Source organism: Kogia breviceps, chromosome 4 (genome assembly GCF_026419965.1).
Source record: "Kogia breviceps isolate mKogBre1 chromosome 4, mKogBre1 haplotype 1, whole genome shotgun sequence".
Classification (NCBI taxonomy): Eukaryota; Metazoa; Chordata; class Mammalia; order Artiodactyla; family Physeteridae; genus Kogia; species Kogia breviceps.
In genome coordinates, this window is record NC_081313.1 from 31,459,399 (window position 1) to 31,481,468 (window position 22,070).

Here is a 22,070-nt window from a genome sequence, read left to right on the forward strand (position 1 = left end):
ATGTTCACATTTATTTTAACCTTTCGCTACGGTGCTTTTCACACATAAACAAAACTGAGAAGGTAGTATACTGAATCCCTGTGAACCCAACATCCAGATTCAACAATTATCAACCCAGACTCAATCCTATTTCATCTATAACATACACACACATTCCTCTTCCACCCTCCCTGGATTACTTTTTTTTTGTTCAATTGGATTTATTTCATAGTACCAAAGTGTACTACTCAAATTAATGGCACAAAAATGAGCATCGAGTTAACATCTTACAAAACCTCATAATCTCTGCAAAACCTCATAATTTTATGAGTTTTTTTTTAAAGAATGAAAAAGTATAATTGACTTACAATATTATAGTAGTTTCAGGTATACAACACAGTGATTTGATATTTTTAGACATTACAAAATGATCACCACAATAAGTCTAGTTACTATTTGTCACCGTACAAAGTTGTTACAATATTATTTCTATATTCACGATGCTGTACATTATTTGTTTTATAACTGGAATATATCTTCTTGTTGGATTGATCCCTTTATCACTATGTAATGTCCTGCTTTGACTGTTACAGTTTTTGTTTTAAACTCTATCTTGCCTGATATAAGTTTTTCTACCTCAGATTTCTTTTCATTTTCATTGCAGGGAATACTTTTTTCTAACCCCTCACTTTCAGTCTGTGTGCCTCTTTAGTTCTGAAGTGAGTTTCTTGTAGGTAGCATATACATGGGTCTTGTTTTGTCATTCACTCAGCCACTCTATGTCTTTTGATTGGAGCATTGAGTTCATTTACATTTCAAGTAATTATTGGTAGGTATGTACTTATTGCCATTTTGCTAATTGTTTTCTGGATGTTGTTTTAATTCTTTTTTGTTCCTTTCTTCTTTTGCTCTCTTTCCTTGTGATTTGGTGACTACTTTTAGGGTTATGTTTGGATCCCTTTCTCTTTCTCTGTGTGTGTGTATCTATTATAGAATTATGGTTGTGGTTACCATGAGGTTCGTATATAACAACATATGTATATATGGTTATTTTAAGTTGATGATCTCTTAAGTTCTAATGCATTCTAACAATCCTGCCATTTTACTCCTCTCCACCCTTCCATGTTTAATGCTTTTGATATCATATTTTACATCTTTTTGCTTTGTGTATCCTTCAACTATTTATTGTGGATATAGACAATTTACTACTTTTGTCTTTTAACCTTCCTACTAGTTTTTTTCTTTTTTTAAAAAAATTATTTATTTATTTTTGGCTGTGTTGGGTCTTCGTTTCTGTGAGAGGGCGTTCTCTAGTTGTGGCGAGCGGGGGCCGCTCTTCATCGTGGTGTGTGGGCCTCTCACTATCGCGGCCTCTCGTTGCGGAGCACAGGCTCCAGATGCGCAGGTTCAGTAGTTGTGGCTCACAGTCCTAGTTGCTCCGCGGCATGTGGGATCTTCCCAGACCAGGGCTTGAACCTGTGTCCCCTGCATTGGTAGGCAGATTCTCAACCACTGAGCCACCAGGGAAGCCCTTCCTACTAGTTTTATAAGTGATTGATCTACTACCTTTACTGTATGTTTGCCTTTACCAGTGAGATTTTTCATTTCATAATTTTCATATTTCTAATTGTAGTCCTTTCTTTTCCACTTAGAGAAGTCCTTTTAACATTTCTTATAAAGCTGCTTTAGTGGTGCTGAACTCTTTTACCTTTTGCCTCTCTGTAAAACTATTCATTCTCTCATCAAATCTGAATGATAGCCTTGACAGGTAGAGTAGTCTTGGGTTTTCTCCTTTCATCATTTTGAATATATACCATGCCACTCCCTCAGACCTGAAAACTTTCTTCTGAAAAGTCAGCTGGTAGTCTTATGGGACCTCTCTTGTACGTAACTAGTTGCTTATCTCTTCCTGCTTTTAAGATTTTTTCTGGATCTTTAATTTTTGTCTTTTTAATTGTAACATGTCTTGGTGTGAACCTCTTTGGGTTTATCTTGATTGGGGCTCCCTGTGCTTCCTAGATTTGAATGTCTGTTTCCTTCCCCATGTTAGGGAAGTTTTCAGCTATTATTTCTTCAAATAAGTTCTTTGCTCCTTTCTCTCTCTCTTCTCCTTCTGGGATGCCTAAGATGTGAATATTATTAAGCTGATGTCCCAGAGTTCTCCTAAACTATCCTGACTTTTTTTTTTGGCGATATGCGGGCCTCTCACTGTTGTGGCCTCTCCCGTTGCGGAGCACAGGCTCCGGACGCGCAGGCTCAGTGGCCATGGGTCACGGGCCCAGCTGCTCCACGGCATGTGGGATCTTCCCAGACCGGGGCATGAGCCCGTGTCCCCTGCATTGGCAGGCGGACTCTCAACCACTGCACCACCAGGGAAGCCCTATCCTGACTTTTTAAAATTGTTTTTTCGTTTTTCTGTTCAGCTTGGGTGATTTTCACTACTTTGTCTTCCAATTCACTAATTTACTCCTCTGTATCATCTAATCTACTATTGATTCCTTCTAGTGTATTTTTTACTTCAGTAGTTGTATTTTCAGCTCTATTTGGTTATTTTTTATATTTTCTAACCATTTGTTAAACTTCTCACTGTATTCATCCATTTTTCTCTGAAATTCATTGAACATCTTTATGATCATTACCTCAACTTCTTTACTGGGTAGACTGCTTATCTCCACTTTGCTTAGTTCTTCTTCTGGGGTTTTGACCTGTTCCTTTGCTTTGAACGTATTCCTCTGTCTCCTCATTTTATCTAATTATCTGTGTTTATTTCTATGTATTAGGTAAGTTGGTTACATTTCCCAGTCTTTGAGAATTGGCCTTATATAGAAGTCTTTGGCATCCAGCAGCACCTTCCCTCTGGCCACCAGATCTATATGCTTTAGAGGCTCCCCCTATATGGGCTTCATGGGCCCTTCTGTTGTGGCAGGACTGATTACTGTGGGCAAGCTGGTAGGCAGAACTTGCTCCCAGCCCAGTTGGCTGCCAGGCCCTGCCTTGTGCAGTGGCTGCCAGCCCATTGGTGGGTGGGACCAGGTCCTGGGGCTCCTAGATTATTTTGAAACAAATTCCACATTTTATACCATTTCATTCGTAAGTATTTCAGTATATATCCTAAATGATAAGGATTCATTAAAAAATTATACCTAAAACATTTGAAATAATTCCTTAAATGTCATAATAGATCCAATTAGTATTAAAATTTCCCCTATTATTTTATAAAATTGTTTTTAATAGCTGCTTTGTTGAAATCAGGATCTAAAAAGTTCCACCCATTGCATTTGGTTGATGTGTCTCAAGTGTCAAAAAATACAGCTCCTTCCCTCTTTTCTTTCATCTTTGCAATTTATTTGTTAAAGCCACCAGGTTACTTATCCTGCATAGTTTCCCACTGTCTAGATTTTGCTAATTTTATTTCCAAACTGTTGTGTAAGATGCTCCTCTACCCCCTTATTTCCTGTAAACTAAAAATTAGATCTAAAGTGTCACCTGATTCAGGTTCCATTTGTGTGTGTGTGTGTGTGTGTGTGTGTGTGTGTGTGAATACTTCACAGATGGTGTTGTGTACCATCTTCAGGAGGTATGTTATTATTGTCTCTCTTTTTGTGATTTAGCAGCCATTATTTATTAAAAACTGCTTAAACCCCAATTTTTTTCTGAGGTGATATTATACATACTTTAAACTATTCATTAGAAACACCTTCAAGTTTTATTGCAATGTTAGTCCACTTTCATTTCCATTAACTAAATAACATTCTTTCTTTTAAGCATCAGCTTCCAAAATTTCCATCAGTCATGCTCGTATGTCATTTCTTCTGCAGTGAGATGGTTACTCTTGTCTCATTCTTCCTCCACCTCCTTCCCACCCCTTACATCTCCCAGGAAGGGAATATGAATATCTTGATGGTACATTTCATATTTTATAGCAATTCCTTTAGAGTACTATCTTGTTTTTACAGTATTTTTTTCTCTGTCTGTCCCATAGTGACTGTTTTCCTAAACTATCAAACTTGCCTCTAAGATTCTGATTACTAATTCCAACGTGTGGGGTTTTTTCCACATACCACTGAACAATTCTCTGACACCAGTCAAATGACTTACAATTCAACTCAGTTCTGAAACTATCTGCCTGGAGATAGCATCAGATTCTAGAAATTAAGGGCTCAGTCCCATAAGATCACCCTACCACTTCAGATGTCAACTACAAGTCTAGTTTTTTACCTGTGCTTTGGACTGACTGGTAATGAATCAGAGGTTCCCAGAACCCCTCCTTGGGTTTGATTAATATGCTAGGCCAGCTCACAGAGCGCAGGAAACCAGTTTACACAATAGATTATCGGTTTATTATAAAGGATATTAAAGGATACTAATCAATAGCTAAATGAAGAGATATATAGGCAAGGTCCCAAACAAAGGAGCTTCTGTCTTTGTGGTTTGGGGCCTGACACAGAGATACATGGAAGTATTCTGGTTTGAGAATGTTCCTCAAACCCTGTCCTTTGGGTTTTTATGGAAGCTTCATTACATAAGCATGATCGATTATATCATTGGTCATTGCTGATTGATTCAACTGCTAGCCTGTCTCCTCTGCCTAGAGGTCCAGGGGGATGGGACTGAAAGTTCCAACGTTCAATCATGCGGTTGGTTCCCCTGGCAACTAGCATCCATCTGTAGATTCTTTCCAAAAGTCACTTTTATATAAACTCAGGTGTGGTTAACAGGGATTTGTTATGACTATCAAGACAACTTTAATGTTCTTATCACTTAGGAAATTCCAAGGGTTTTAGGAGCTCTACACCAGAAACAGATATGAAGACCAAATATATGTTTTTTACTGTAAATCACAATATCACATCTTCCTTTTCTTTCTTATTTTGACTTCTGCTCATGAGTATTCACAATACATGAAAGTTTTGTTTCCCTGCTGCTGATGTAACCTAAAGTCCCATAAGTTGGAGGTCTTGGCTCAACCTTCTCTTTTGTTTGACTTCAGCTTCTTGCCTAATCCAGGCAATGTTGACCATTCTTACTTACTGAAATGCCCTTCCTTTTCTAGGATCACTCTCTCTGGTTTTCCTCCTACCTCTCATATTACTTTTTCTTGGTCTCCTTCAAAGTCATCTTTTCCTCTGTCCATTCCTGAAATGTGAGTTTTGCCCAGGATTTTGTCTTTGGCCCTTTTCTCCTTTCACATGATGCTGAGTGAACTGATTTATCCTCTTGGCATCAACAACCAACATAGGAGCATGACTTCCAGTTCTACATCTTTTGCCAAGGCTTCTCTTTTTAGCTGTAGGATTGCGCATCTAGCTGTTTACTAGAAATCACTCCCAGATAATTCCGCCTCAGTAGGAATGGAACAGACCACATTACCTCTCACTTCCAGCTTGCCTTGCCCCCCACCCTCCCCACCCCAACCTTCTTACTTCATTCTCTAGCTCTGTGAATCACACTACTATCAACCACAGTCATCAGCTCAGAAAACTGGGCTCCTCCTAGGCTCCTTTCTCTTCCATCACATCTGATCCATCACCATTCATGCTAACTGCTCCTATTCATGCTTTATCATACTTGTCCCCTTTGCCATTACCATTACCCTTTATTGCCTAACTTGTTTGCCTGTTTCCTAAATTCTGCCCCTTCCATTCATCCTTCACACTGCTGCCAGAATAATCTTTCTAAAACACAAATCTGAGTTATGGTACTTTACACTTAAATTCCAAACTCCTTGATATGGCAGTCTTCATTCAACCTTTGGCTATGGTTTCTGTAGCCCATACAATGTACATTCCAAAGATTATATGCAGTAACACATGTCAGTTTACTAATACATTGCCTGGCTCGATATACAGCAACTAGTTTCCATTTTTGGCCTAAATATTTGCTCTTCTTCTTGTGTCATATGCCATTCCATGCCATTGTGTATTTGTACATGCTCTCCCATCCTCCCCAGCCCCTCTTGGCCTGTCTTCCCTTTTTCCACCAGGGTGGTTCTTACATATCTTTTAACCCTCAGTTCAACTCTATTCACTTCAGGAAGGCTTTTTTGAAACCATATGTAATTAAACACCTCTTCTCTGTGTTCCTAAAAAGTCCTCCATTACTTCTGTCATGGCCTCTACATAGTTCAGTATTGATTTACTTGCCTCATAGACTGTAAGCAATGTGTAGTAGTTCTTGAGGTTTAATATTTATATCCCCAGTAATAGACTCAGTGCCTGGCCCATTGTGGGTATTCAGTCAAGGCAAAAATGAATGAAGCCCAGAGAAAGACAAATACCACATGATATCACTTATATGTGGAATCTAAGAAAATGATACAAATGAGCTCATTTACAAAACAGAAACAGCCTCACAGACATAGGAAACAAATTTATGGTTACCGAAGGGGGAAGGCAGGGAGGGGATAACTTAGGAATTTGGTATTAACAGATACACATGACTATATATATAAAACAGATAACAAGGACCTACTGTATGGGACAGGTAATTCTATTTGTTATCTTATAATAGCCTATAATGGAAAAGAATATGTATATATAAATATATTATGTATATTTGAATCACTTCACTGTACAACTGAAACTAACACAACATTGTAAATCAACTATACTTCAGTTTTAAAAATGAAGCCCAGTCATTTCTACCTCTATACACTCATAGTGTGTTCAGGCCCTCATCATCTCTACTTGGATACCATAATTACAAGTTGCTTTTCCTGATTTCAGTCTCCATTCCAGTGAATGCATCTTTCACTTCTGATCATACCATTTTCCTCCTTAAAAGTCCACCACTCTCCAATTCTGATATGGGCCCCTCAGTAGAGCAGGGGTCCTATTGAAAGCTGGGATTGTTGTACTGTGCATATAAAAGGTGTGAAGGAGTGATATCCTTTCAGGCAAAGAAACTAGGTTGGAAAGAAAAGTAGTTTTGTGGCAGTAGCTTGGGGCAATAGTATGGGAAAGGTTTATTTGGAAGAGTGCAACTCCACAAAGAAGACAGAGGAAGAATATATGAGTTGCAAATTCAAACGTACATCAGTAGATGCCGAAGAGGGACAGGGGGCTTCTGGCAAACCAGATATACTAGAAAACTCGGCAAAGGGGAGCAAAAGAAAAAGATCTATAAAAAAATAACAGAGCTTGCTGTCCACGAAAAATGCCACAATGTTGTGACAGTGTGAAACCTCAGAAGAAGAGGATGCCAATTCCTCCTTTACCTTCTATACTGCCGCCTGTCAATCTGATTCACAGGGATGTTGTGCGCGCTTGGTGCCAGCAGTTAAAACTGAGCACCAAAGGCCCGAAACTAGACGGATATACACGACTCTGTGAACATGCCTACCCTCATCAAAAAAACATTCCTGCCACAGCCGAGGAGGCCAGGATCCTACCACTATCGAGAAGAAAATCAAAGATGGACAAGGGGGAACTACCTCTGGAATGTTCTGATGAAAAGATGTCTTCTGAAGTGGCTGCTCCTCCTGAGGAGGGAGCATCTGCCCTGGAAGGAGCTCTTACTCTTCAGGAAGTTATATCAACTTCTGCCTCTGACCCGGGAGCTGTGTTTGCCTCTTGGAGCAGAATGACGGCCAGGGACATGAAGATGGAGTCAGTGCAATCACAAGAGACCTGTGGGGTCTGGTGGTGCGTGGTTCATGGGAGAGGTCTCCCTGCTAACACAGAGGGCTGGGTTCATTTACAATTTCATGCCGGACAGGCTTGGGTGCCTGAAAAATGAAGGAGGGTGTCTGCGCTCTTCTTGTCGCCTGCAGGTTATCTTCCTCCCCCACACCTGGAGGACAACATGCTGTGCCCTGAGTGTGTGCACGGGAATAAAGTATTAATGAAAAGCCTGCAGTGAGATCACAATACCAGTAAAAAGGGTACAGCTATGATTATAATGAATGATAGAGAAGTGACTACAAGTCAACTCCACGGTGCTATTTGACAGCTGAACTCTGGGCCACTGTGCAGTCTCCATGCTTCCTGCTTACAGGGTTGCATGAAAAAAAGCCTACGAACTGCCAAAAGTGGAAGTGGCTATCTCTCCAAAGATTCCCAGCCCTAAGGGAGCAGATGAGAAAGGAGATGGGGACATTTTAAAAATGCTAATTCGATGAATGGAATGAATTTACTTGAAAGTGCCTCAAGTATATTTCTACATTGGGAAAGATGGGGCTTATAGGCAAAAGTTCAAATTTGGTTATGTACACCTTAACCAAGTATTCAGACTTATCACCAGGAATGGTAAGAGTAGCAATGTGTTTCCTGATGTGATACAATATATCACTGATAATATTCTTGCCCCAAAGAATCTATTCACAAGGAAGCAATCAGTCCTGATTATGCCTCTTGTCTCAGCATAATTAAGTTAGCTTATCTTGTTTTGAGTGGCAGTTACTTAGATGCACCCATATGTAAATATTCACAGAGCTATGCACTTAAGGTGTCTGTATTTTACTTATATGTAAATTATATATAATTTTTTGAGTGTCCTACATTGAATGATAAATTATAGTGCCTCTAGTAAAAAGGCAACTAGAAAATTTTGAAATTAAAGCTTTTATTTTAAAACAAAAACAAACAAACACACACAAAAAGGTGTGAAGGCAGAAAACTGGTTGAGAAACACTAGCCTATAAAATTAAATCTAGGATTATCAGCATGGTTCCAAAATGTCACGTGATTTGGTTTCTCTTCTAACTTCCAAACAGCCTTGGACCCAGCTATTCTAGACCTTCACTCTTTCACCCAAACCATAATGCCCTGGGCTCTCCTGCATTAGTTTTTGCATAATATGAAGGCTTGAATTTCTTTCTTTCACAAAATCTTCATCCTTCAAGATCCATTTGAAATGCCACCTCCTCTGTGAAACCTTCCTTGATTCTGTGTCCTCCAGCATGTTATGAATCTCATCACTCTACCACTTAAGGTCCAAATTCCTATTTTAGTGACTGCATTTTATCTTTACTCCACTCTGTATCATGTAATGGAGGGAGGTGTTGATATCACCATCCCTCAGTAGGGTATAAAATCCTTAATGAAGATGGAAGGTGTTTATTGTATTTATTTTGTAGCATCATACCTGCCTACTTACTCCCTCCTCTAGCCCCGAGCACCTAGCACAGTTCTCAACTGTCAATATTTGCAGATCTGATTTGCATTTTTCTTAGTAAAAGTGGCTCTTCTCCTACAGCCCAGTTACTGGAACTCACCATTCCCTCCATTTGTGGACACTAATTACTAAAGTCTCTTGCTTTTTTTCTTCTCATAGTGGATCTTTGGCCTTACCTCACCTCGAATCCTTAAATTCTTCATATTGCCTTTTGTCAGAACTTTCCTGGGGAAAAAACATTCTACCCTAATCCCTTTAAGAAATACTATTATTTTAGCATGCTCAAGAGTTCTTTCATCTCATTCCCCTATATTCATACTTCAGACCCCACATCTGTTTCCTTTAAGAGACCAATCATTCCCTGCATACCCTGCTTTCATATACTAAGCCTTTATGTCTCTCCATTTCTGCTTCCCACCTCCAGTGAAACACGTTCAGAATCTCTTTTAAAAATCTTGACTCTTTAAAAACTCTTATTCTCCATCCATTCTTATGTTGTCTTCCTAACACAAAAATGAGAAATGGAACCCTCTTCCCTGATTAAAAAAACCTTGCTCAGATAAAGCCCAGGCTTCAGCATCCCAACTTCATCCATTAGAACTGAAGTGTTGTTGTTGCCTTTAATCACATTTATTTTATTGCCTCCATAAAGCAATAAAATATTTCAATCCACACATTATGCAAACAGTTGGCTGCAGCCAGCTATAACTTAGGAAGAGAAAAACTTGGCCCAAGCTATTTCATGAGGTGGGTTTGGGTTGAAGAGGACATTCCTCCTGTGCTTTTCTTTTCCTCTCGCCTTCTTCCTAACAGTCCCTCTGTTTTCTCTGCTATTCCCAATTTGCTTTTGCATCCTGCTTCCTCTCTATTTGGATTCTAATTGGGTCTTCCTTTCCCTTTCATTCTCTTTAAATAGCTTCTGCCTTTGCACACCTCAGTCTGTACTGATGTAAATTATCATCTCCTTCTTCTCTGCACATTCACTGTACATTTTGTGTGGTCTGTTTACTGCCATATGTTTGCAGAGGGAGTACATTATGGAGATCAATGTCCTGGCTGCGGCATCAGGCTGCATTTTGATGCTCTTCTCAGCCTCTTTCTAGTTGTCTAATCATGGGCAAGTTGTTTAACGTCTCTGAGCCCCAATTTCCTCATTGGTAAAGCGGATGTAACACGAGTACTTAGTTCATGATGAAGATTAACATTAGCACTCATTATCATCACTCTTTGGCTCCAACTGGATTAAGGAACATGGGTCTTTCGCCCAGATTTGCATAACCATATAGGCTCTATTCATCACAGCCACTACCAATTTTTTTGAATTTTTGAACTTTATTTTATTAATTTTTTTATACAGCAGTTTTTATTAGTTATCCACTTTGTAGATATTAGTGACTACATGTCAATCCCAATCTCCCAATTCATCCCACCACCACCACCACCACCGCTTTCCCCCCTTGGTGTGCATACGTTTGTTCTCTACATCTGTGTCTCTATTTCTGCCCTGCAAACTGGTTCATCTGTACCATTTTTCTAGGTTCTACATATACGCATTAATACAAGGTATTTGTTTTTCTCTCTCTGACTTACTTCACTCTGTATGACAGTCTCCAGATCCATCCACGTCTCTACAAATGATCCAATTTTGTTCCTTTTTATGGCTAAGTAATATTCCATTGTATATATGTATCACAACTTCTTTATCCATTCGTCTGTCGATGGGCATTTAGGTTGCTTCCATGACCTGGCTATTGTAAATAGTGCTGCAATGAACATTGGGGTGCACGTGTCTTTTTGAACTATGGTTTTCTCTAGGTATATGCCTGGTGGTGGGATTCCTGGGTCATATGGTAAATCGATTTTTACTTTTTTAAAGAACCTCCATGCTGTTCTCCATAGTGGCTGTACCCAATTTACATTCCCACCAACAGTGCAAGAGGGTTCCCTTTTCTCCACACCCTTTCCAGCATTTGTTGTTTGTAGATTTTCTGATGATGCCCATTCTAACTGATGTGAGGTGATACCTCATTGTAGTTTTGATTTGCATTTCTCTAATAATTAGTGATGTTGAGCAGCTTTTCATGTGCTTCTTGGCCATCTGTATGTCTTCTTTGGACAAATGTCTATTTAGGTTTTCTGACCATTTTTGGATTGGGTTGTTTGTTTTCTTAATATTGAGCTGTATGAGCGGTTATATGTTTTAGAGGTTAATCCTTTCTCCATTGATTTATTTGCAAATATTTTCTCCCATTTTGAGGGTTGTCTTTTCATCTTGTTTATGGTTTCCTTTGCTGTGCAAAAGCTTTTAAGTGTCATTAGGTCCCATTTGTTTATTTTGTTTTTATTTCCATTACTCTAGGAGGTGGATCAAAAAAGATCTTGTGGTTTATGTCAAAGAGTGTTCTTCTTATGTTTTCCTCTAAGATTTTTATAGTGTCCAGTCTTACATTTAGGTCTCTATTCCATTTTGAGTTGATTTTTGTGTATGGTGACAGGAAGTGTTCTAATTTCATTCTTTTACATGTAGCTGTCCAGTTTTCCCAGCACCACTTACTGAAGAGACTGTCTTTTCTCCATTGTATATCCTTGCCTCCTTGGTCATAGATTAGTTGACCATAGGTGTGTGGGTTTATCTCTGGGTTTTCTATCCTGTTCCATTGATCTATGTTTTTGTTTTTGTGTCAGTACCATATTGTCTTGATTACTGTAGCTTTGTAGTGTAGTCTGAAGTCAGGGAGTCCAATTCCTCCAGCTCCATTTTTTTCCCTCAAGACTGCTTTGGCTATCTGGGGTCTTTTGTGTCTCCATACAAGTTTTAAGATTATTTGTTCTAGTTCTGTAAAATATGCCATTGGTAATTTGATAGGGATTGCATTGAATCTGTAGATTGATTTGGGTAGTATAGTCTTTTTCACAATATTGATTCTTCCAATCCAAGAACATGGCATATCTCTCCATCTGTTGGTATCATCTTTAATTTTTTTCATCAGTGTCTTATAGTTTTCTGCATACAGGTCTTTTGTCTCCCTAGGTAGGTTTATTTCTATATATTATATTCTTTTTGTTGCAATGGTAAATGGGAGTGTTTCCTTAACTTCTCTTTCAGATTTTTCATCATTAGTGTATAGGAATGCAAGGGATTTCTGTGCATTAATTGTGTATCCTGCTACTTTAACAAATTCATTGATTAGCTCTAGTAGTTTTCTGATGGGATCTTTAGGATTCTCTATGTGTAGTATCATGTCATCTGTAAACAGTTACCGTTTTACTTCTTCTTTTCCAATTTGTATTCCTTTTATTTCTTTTTCTTCTCTGATTGCCATGGCCAGGACTTCCAAAACTATGTTGAATAAAGCGGCAAGAGTGGACATCCTTGTCTTGTTCTTGATCTTAGAGGAAATGTTTTCAGTTTTTCACCATTGAGAATGATGTTTGCTGTGGGTTTGTCATATATGGACTTTATTTTGTTGAGGTAGGTTCCTTCTATGCTCACTTTCTGGAGAGTTTATATCATAAATGGGTGTTGAATTTTGTCAAAAGCTTTTCCTGCATCTATTGAGATGATCATATGGTTTTTCAATTTGTTAATATGGTGTGTCACTTTGATTGAGTTGTGCATATTGAAGAATCTTTGCATCCCTGGGATAAATCCCACTTGTTCATGGTGTATTATCCTTTTAATGTGCTGTTGGATTCTGTTTGCTCGTATTTTGTTGAGGATTTTTGCAACTATATTCATCAGTGATATTGGTCTGTAATTTTCTTTTTTGCAGTATCTTTGTCGGGTTTGGGTATCAGGGTGATGGTGGCCTCATAGAATGAATTTGGGAGTGTTCCTTCCTCTGCAATTTTTTGGAAGAGTTTGAGAAGGATGGGTGTTAGCTCTTCTCTAAATGTTTGGTAGAATTCACCTGTGAAGCCATCTGGTCCTGGATTTTTGTTTGTTGGAAGATTTTTTTTTTTTTTTTTTTTTTTTTTTTTGTGGTATGCGGGCCTCTCACTGTTGTGGCCTCTCCCGTTGTGGAGCACAGGCTCCGGACGCACAGGCCTAGCGGCCATGGCTCACGGGCTTAGTTGCTCCGCGGCATGTGGGATCTTCCCGGACCAGGGCACGAACCCGTGTCTCCTGCATCGGCAGGCGGATTCTCAACCACTGCACCACCAGGGAAGCCCGTGTTGGAAGATTTTTAATCACAGTTTCAATTTCATTCTTTGTGATTGGTCTGTTCATATTTTCTATTTCTTCCTGGTTCAGTCTTGGAAGGTTATACCTTTCTAAGAATTTATGCATTTCTTTCTGGTTGTCCATTTTATTGGCATAGGGTTGTTTGGAGTAGTCTCTCAGGATGCTTTGTATTCCTGTGGTGTCTGTTGTAACTTCTCCTTTTTCATTTCTAATTTTATTGATTTGAGTCCTCTCCCTCTTTTTCTTGATGAGTCTGGCTAATAGTTTATCAATTTTGTTTGTCTTCTCAAAGAACCAGCTTTTAGTTTTATTGACCTTTGCTATTGCTTTCTTTTTTTCTATTTCATTTCTTTCTGCTGTTCTTTTTTTTTTTTTTTTTTTGCAGTACACGGGCCTCTCACTGTTGTGGCCTCTCCCATTGCAGAGCACAGGCTCCGGATGCGCAGGCTCAGCGGCCATGGCTCACGGGCCCAGCCACTCCGCAGCACGTGGGATCTTCCCAGACCGGGGCACGAACCCATGTTCCCTGCATCGGCAGGTAGACCCTCAACCACTGTGCCACCAAGGAAGCCCTCTGCTCTGTTCTTTATGATTTCTTTCCTTCTACTAACTTTGGGTTTTGTTTGTTCTTCTTTCTCTAGTTCCTTTAGGTGTAAGGTTAGATTGTTTGTTTGAGATTTTTTTTGTTTCTTGAGGTAGGCTTGTATTGCTATAAACTTCCCTGTTAGAACTGCTTTTGCTGCAACCCATAGGTTTTGGATCATCATGCTTTGTTGTAATTTGTCTCTAAGTATTTTTTTTATTTCCTCTTTGATTTCTTCAGTGATCTCTTGGTTATTTAGTAACGTATTGTTTAGCCTCCATGTGTTTGTGGTTTTTTTCCATTTTTCCCCCTGTAATTGATTTCTAATCTCATAGCATTGTGGTCAGAAAAGATGCTTGATATGATTTCAATTTTCTTAAATTTACTGAGGTTTGATTTGTGATCCAAGATGTGATCTATCCTGGAGAATGTTCCGTACGCACTTGAGAAGGAAGTGTAATCTGCTTTTTTTGGATGGAATGTCCTATAAATATCAATTAAATCTATCTGGTCTATTGTGTCATTTAAAGCTTGTGTTTCCTTATTAACTATCTGTTTGGATGAGCTGTCCATTGCTGTAAGTGAGGTGTTAATGTCCCCCACTATTATTGTGTTACTGTTGAATTCCTCTTTTAGAGCTGTTAGCAGTTGCCTTATGTATTGAGGTGCTCCTATGTTGGGTGCATATATACTTATAATTGTTATATCTTCTTCCTCTTGGATTGATCCCTTGATCATTATGCAGTGTCCTTCCTTGTCTCTTGTAACATCCTTTATTTTAAAGTCTATTTTATGTAATATGAGTATTGCTACTCCAGCTTTCATTTGACTTCCATTTGCATGGAATACCTTTTTCCATCCCCCACTTTCAGTCTATATGTGTTCCTAGGTCTGAAGTGGGTCTCTTGTAGACAGCATATATATTGGTCTTGTTTTTGTATCCATTCAGCGAGCCTGTGTCTTTTGATTGGAGCATTTAATCCATTCACGTTTAAAGTAATTATCGATATGTATGTTCCTATTACCATTTTCTTAATTGTTATGGGTTTGTTTTTGTAGGTCCTTTTCTTCTCTTGTGTTTCCCACTTAGATAAGTTTCTTTAGTGTTTGTTGTAGAGCTGGTTTGGTGGTGCTGAATTCTCTTAGCTTTTGCTTTTCTGTAAAGCTTTTGATTTCTCAGTTGGACCTGAATGAGATTCTTGCCAGTTAGAGTAATGCTGGCTGTAGGTTCTTGCCTTTCATCACTTTAAATATCATGCCACTCCCTTCTGGCTTGTAGAGTTTCTGCTGAGAAATCAGCTGTTAACCTTATGGGAGTTCCCTTGAATATTATTTGTTGTTCTTCCCTTGTTGCTTTCAATAATTTTTCTTTGTCTTTAATTTTGGCCAATCTGATTACTATGTGTCTGGGCATGTTTCTCCTTGGGTTTATCTTGAGTGGGACTCTCTGAGCTCCCTGGACTTGGGTGGTTATTTCCTTTCCCATGTTAGGGAAGGTTTCAACTATAATTTCTTCAAATATTTTGTCAGGTCCTTTCTCTCTCTCTTCTCCTTCTGGGACACTTATAATGCAAATGTTGTTGTTTTTAATGTTGTCCCAGTGGTCTCTTATGCTGTCTTCATTTCTTTTCATTCTTTTTTCTTTATTCTGTTCTGCAGCAGGAATTCCACCATTCTGTCTTCCAGGTCACTTATCTGTTCTTTTGCCTCAGTTATTCTGCTATTGATTCCTTCTAGTGTATTTTTCATTTCAGTTATTGTATTGTTCATCTCCGTTTGTTTGTTCTTTAATTCTTCTAGGGGTTTGTTCTTTAATTCTTCTAGGTCTTTGTTAAACATTTCTTTCATCTTCTCGTTCTTTGCCTCCATTCTTTTTCCGAGGTCCTAGATCATCTTCACTATCATTATTCTATATTCTTTTTCTGGAAGGTTTCCTATCTCCACTTCATTTAGTTGTTTTTCTGGGGTTTTATCTTGTTCCTTCATCTGGCACATAGTCCTCTGCCTTTTCATCTTGTCTATCTTTCTGTGAATGTGGTTTTTGTTCTACAGGCTGCAGGATTGTAGTTCTTGCTTCTGCTGTCTGCCCTCTGGTGGATGAGGCTATCTAAGAGGCTTATTCGAGTTCCTTGATGGGAGGGACTGGTGGTGGGTAGAGCTGGGTGTTGCTCTGGTGGGCAGAGCTCAGTAAAACTTTAATCTGCTTTTCTGCCAATGGGTGGGGCTGGGTTCCCTCCCTGTTGTTTGTTTGGCCTGAGGCAGCCAACACTGGATCCTACCCGGCTCTTTGTGGGGCTAATGGCGGACTCTGGCAGGGCTCATGCCAAGGAGTACTTCCCAGAACTTCTGCTGCCAGTGTTCTTGTCCTCACGGTGAGCCACAGCCACCCCCGCCTCTGCAGGAGACCCACCAACACCAGCAGGTAGGTCTGGTTCAGTCTCCTATGGGGTCACTGCTCCTTCCCCTGGGTCCCAATGTGCACACTCCTTTTGTGTGCCCTTCAAGAGTCCCCACCACCATTTTTAAAACAAGTGTGTGTAGGGGATGTCTCTGGCAAAGAAAAAAATGGTAAGTTGTATATCATCCCTGTCTTAAACGATCTGACCCAAGGACTTGGGAGTCTGTTAGGTTTCTGAACCTACCCATAAGCTTTATAGCCACCCGGGATGCCTTTGGAATTTGCTCCTGGTTTGCTAAGATCCCCTGAGAGTATATGGCAGGCCACTGTAGTATCCATTAACAGCAGAACAAGGGGTGGAAAGATCCAGAAATTTTCTCCCTCTGTGAGGTGTCACCAGTCCTCCAGGAAAAGAAACAGAGCTCTAACTTCCAGGGGAATCCCATCATCCATTAAAGCCTTCAGAGCTGGGTCCAGAACAAGCACCAAGCTGGGACAACAAGCACCCTCAGCCAAGTTCCCAAGGACCAGGACACTAGGTGTTCAATTCGGACAGGAAAAAAATAAAAAATTCAAAAGGTTGGGTAACCCGGGCGTATTAACCGTGTTACTCTAGGCAAGTCGATTGTCCTCTCTGGACCTTGGTTTCCTGATCTCCAGAGGAGAGGGCTGGATCTATGAGGAGTCAGAATTAGTTGATTGTTAAGATCTCTTTCATCATGAGCATTCATAATTCTATAAGGCAGCTCTTCCTCAGCCAGGCCAGTAATGTGCCCAGGTACATAGGTATCCATGCCCATCCTGGATTATCCAGCACAGCAATGACTTCAAATATTTTCTCTAAGTCTCAAAGCAAGTGCACATTATTTACTTTAGAAAATATTGCAAATTTGAGAATAGCTCCTGCTCATTGACAATAACGCCGGCTTATTTCCTTGCATGTCTTCAGTCGCAGCCCTCTTGATAGAGGCCAGTGCTTGATAGAATGTGTGACCCCACTTATACCCTCATCCCCAGCAGTTGGCTAAGCTCAGCTTGGGAGCAAAGCTTTTTTCAAATTTAACCAGCACTTATCTGGCACTGCTTTAAGACTATGCAAATATTAATTCATTTAATGTTCATCCCATATGAATTGAGAATTTTTATTATTCCCATTTACATATGGGAAACGGAGGCAGAGGTTAAGTAAGTGGCCCAAGTCACACAGCCAGTGAGTAGCCAAGCCAGCTCTTAAACCCTACTCTAACCTGCTGCTGTCAGCTCCAGGAACTTGGGTGGAGCAGTTAGTGTTGCTGGACCCTCTGCCCTGGCTCATGGTCTATGTTTCTTCCTTACTTTACTGTCTCCAATTTCCAAGGGCTCGTCTCAGAGAATCTCTTAGCAGATCTTCAGGTTACGATCTCTACGTGACTGTGATGTAGTGGAAGATGCTCTGTTCTCCCAGTCAAAACACATGTGTCACATCCCCACCTCACCTTTTACTGGTTCTGTGACTTCAGACACCCATCACCTGCCTCTACTAGCCTCATTTTAAAATGAGGCTCTTAGTACCTGCTCAGCAACAGAGGGGAAATCCACTGAGCCCACACCTGGGAAGGTACCTTGAAAGTTACAAAGTGACATATAAACTAAGGGATAATGTCAGCATCTGGCACCTTGCAGGTGATAGTCATTTATTACACATTTGTTGAATTGATCGTAGGCAAGAAGCAACACAAAATTTAGGAGCGCGTACTGATTCAGAAACGTGTCTAAGCCCTAGCTAGGTTTGCAATAGAGGAAACCATCAAATCAATATTTCCCTAAGCCCTCGTATCTCTGAAATGATCTGCTCTAAACAAGCACATTTTCCTCAAAGAAGCTCAGAAGCCAGAGGCTCTGGAACACACGTGTGTGTCCTGTGGAACCAGGGATGAGGTGGGCCAGACCACAGGTCTGGGTTCGGGGGGATGGGTGGTAAAGGAAGCGGCCTGGGGAACTTAGGTCTGTGTCTACTGAGGCCAGTCATCTGCTCAGGGTGTCCTGTAAGCTTGATGACAAGGACCAAAACGGGCGCCAGCCAGAGCCAAGTTTTAGCTAAATCTAAATAAGAGACTTAAAATACCTACCTTCTCATCCCTGAAAATAGAAACTTGAAATCCACAGCCCCTGATTCCACCCTGAGTCTGAGACGGGTCCAGCTAGCCCCCACTGATGACAATGGCAAACGCTCCAGCCACCACGGGCACTGGTGGGGCGCCTCAGGCTTCAGGTGGCTCTCAGTTCAAGCTCCGTTCAGCTCTACTGACTTGGAGGAATTAGGGAGCCTCTGAATGGCAGCATTGTCCCCTTTTCAATGAAAAAGAAGTTTTTCTAAAAAAAATTATAATAATCAAATAAACAGGACCTGCTGGCTTAGAGGAATCTCTGTGAGCTTCCAGCAAACAACATTCCCACCACTGGCTCATTTTCATGGGGGAAGCACAGCCTGCGGGCAGAGTGGAAACTCGCTAGACACCATCTGCTCTGTGTACAGTCGGAGGAGTGGGAGCACTGGGGCAGCCAGGGCTACTGAGAAACTGCTGTGCCCAGGAGGGAAATAAACACTGCCCCACGTATATTCTAGGAAGAGAAAGTGTGGCCTTGATGTGAGAAAGGCAGAATCTGCACCATTGAATCCCCAAATATTTTTACGGGGGGTGGAAAGCAAAAAAATGTACCAAAAACTCCCCACAAGCCCAAACAAAGCTTCAGTGTGTTCCCATTTACAGCCAGCCTGATAATCACACCCTTGGTGTCTTCTGCAGCTGGGCTGGAACTCAGCGAGTGGAAGGCGCTTCGTATAAACAAAGCCTAGCAGAGAGAGATCGCCTTGCCTTCCTCCTGCCCCGGGGCCTTCACCTCCGCCCCTCTCTGCAGAGCCAGCAGGTCAAACAACTGCTTAACCTCCTGGGTTAATTAAAATTTTGGCTCCCTCTTGCAAACTAAGAGCCAGAGATAAAGGAGAAATAAATTGGTCACTGGAACTTGTGAAGGAAGCTTGCACGCAGCCAAAGGGCTGCTCTGTGTCCTACCCACCCCCGAAACCGGATCTGTGCGAACTGAGGCTGGCTGAGATCCCCTCCAAGGCTGCAAGGCTCTGCTCTTGAGAGAACACAGCACCACTCTACCCACCTGAGCTCCAAGTAAGGGCTGCAGTTCTTGGAAGATGGTTTTCAGTAAGATGGTAGAAACTCAGAATTCTAATCCACAGCCAAACAATGGAATCAGTGAATGCCCATTCCAGACCTTTGTTTTTCTCCTAGCCTTCACTCCCCCAAAGGGAGCCCTCTCACTCCATTCTCCTGCCTGTTTATTTTACGTACCTTCCTCCTAACCCCCCAAGTTTAGCTCAGCTTCCCCAGCCTTCACCCACTTTCTCACCATCCCTGCGAGCCCCCGTGTCCTCGCTCACTTCTGAACTTAGAACTCTGGGTGATGCGGCTCTTGTTTGAGCTATAGATCACCTCTTGGCTTCTCTGCTGTCCCCTCTGTTACTTCCATCTTCCTGTGCTCATCATGCTTTGCCCTCCCCCACCCCCCACCCCCACAGTAAGTGTTTAAAGTCCATGAGAGCAGCTACACAGCCTATAAGATATCACAATCTTTTAAAGGTTGACTACCTCTTCAACCAAATGTTAGCTATCCATAGTTTCTCCCTCTCTCAAGCTCAAGCTTGGGTTCTGTTGCATTCATGCATTTCCCTGCCACGATCCAACCAGCCCCCATCTCTCACTTTCCTGTCTACCTTATTCTTTGCCTCTTTGATGCATCTTGTTTCATAGGTTCTAGCAGGTGTAAGGGGTCTACAGGGTCTTTTCTCCACCTTCCCAGCAACCCATGGACTTCACAAAACCCGGTCACCCAGCTGCTGCTTTATTATTTGCAACTCTATAAAGCATGGGATTTTGTTGTGATAACTGCTTTCTGTTTTCTGTGTGTGTGTATAAATTTTGTTTCCTTTACAAGACTGTATGGCAGTGGCTGTTTGTCTACAGCGTGTATAAGTATCACCTGGACACTTATTAAAACATAGAGTCCAGCCCCCTGCCACAGAGATTTTAAGAGATCATAGGCTTAGAGTCAGGCCTAGGAACGTAGGTTGGATTTTGAGAAAGTTATTCTAAAGCTACTCTCTGTAGATCAGGTCTTAAATTGTTTCTATGTCGTCCATGGTATGGGACAGAACTGAGCGTGGTGAAGACGGCTGCTCCACGGGGTCCCCAGACGGTTGATTTAAATGAGGTGGGATTCCCATCTAAGCTGCTTTTCTGAGCCAGCCTGTCTTCCACTGCAGGGTTAAAACGTTTCACCTGCCCCCCCCCACCCCCCAGATAAATGACCTCCACAAAACACATCAGGAAAATCCCTCAAATTCCAAGCTAATTGACAGAGATTCCGGGGATAGTTAGCAAATACTTCTCTCTTCTCTACTGACAATCAGCAAGAACAATAGCTGGCCCTCAGCCCACCCAGCAAATATCATTCCATCAGGGTTCTCTGCAACTTTGTCTCTTACTACGACATCTATGAGAATCGAAATTCTCTAAAATCCAATTTCAAGCCTAAAAGAGAAAATGTTATGGTACCTGGAAGCAGACCATTCAGATGTTTTGAGTTAATTTGGCATGACTGAAAGAATTTTCACATTCGCAAAAATATCAGAGTTCATTTTTGGCCTCCAAAGAGCTGAAATATAGCTCTGTTTTCAAACTCTAATGAATTTGGCATGAACACTGTTCTCAAAACCAGTGTGAGTTTTGGAAGACCCAAAAAGTGAAGTGTGAACTCATGTAGTAACAGATTTCAGAATCACAGATTGCTGGCACTAAAACAGTGCTAGATAGTACCTCATCCAGACCCAGCTTTTAGAGTTGAGGAAACTAAGGCTTTGCCCTATATTCCCAAGTACCAAAACAACAATTAAACCCGCAGTTCCCAAAGGCTACTTTATTCCAGGTGGGGGGTTTCAGCAAAACATAAATGAAGGAAACAGGAAGTACTTTTAGTGGTGCAGGATGGTCTGTGGATGTAGGGCGTTCACTGAGGCTGTAGCAGTGCAGAAAGAACAACAGACCAGGAGGCAGAAGACATGGGCTCTGTGTCCCGTCTTGGCCAAGTAGAAACCTCAAGACCCTGAGCAAGTCATGACCGAGGGTTAGTGTCTTCATCTGTAAAATCAGGGCTGTATTATTGATGAAGTGAAGCCAAGTGTGTGAAGTACATTACAAACTCTCCAATTCTATTGCCCCAGCAATGCCCACAGTCGTACCCAGATGGTATGCTGAGAGTTAAGTCTCCGTGTCCCCTTACTTCAACTCCTTTTGCCTAACCACTAAATCCAATTTTTGATCCTGGTTCTTTGTGGCTTCTTTGCCTTCTCTGATCTCGCCCTGCCCACAAAGGAGCACCCCTGGGCCTAGAGATGCCCATTTCCAGTCTGGAATTAGCAGAACAGAAGTACCAGGCAATTTCTTCCATTTCTGTCTCCCAGATTACACAGTTCCCTGACCCACAACAGTTCCTCGGTGTTTATTAACTTGTACCAAAGGAAATAGAATAGAATGGAAAAGAATGGGATTGAATTTCATAAAAATGAATTCAAGCCCATCCCTCCCCAGATTCCAGTTTCCTTTACAGAGAAGACCTAATTAAGAAGGTCTTATCTGGTGAGATACAGATTTTTTAAGAGGTGAGTTCTACCTATTGCCAGAAAGTGAGGAAGATTTTTTTCTTTTTTTAAAAAAAACCTGCACTTTCCCAGGTCTACTATCTACTTTTCCCAGTAGAAA

The 22,070-nt window shown here is 41.0% G+C and overlaps 1 pseudogene; it reads left to right on the plus strand.

The window, feature by feature from the left end:
* The first annotated feature begins 6,932 nt into the window (after positions 1 to 6,932).
* On the plus strand, positions 6,933 to 7,839 carry LOC131755654 (developmental pluripotency-associated protein 4 pseudogene; annotated as a pseudogene).
* Positions 7,840 to 22,070: the final 14,231 nt, after the last annotated feature.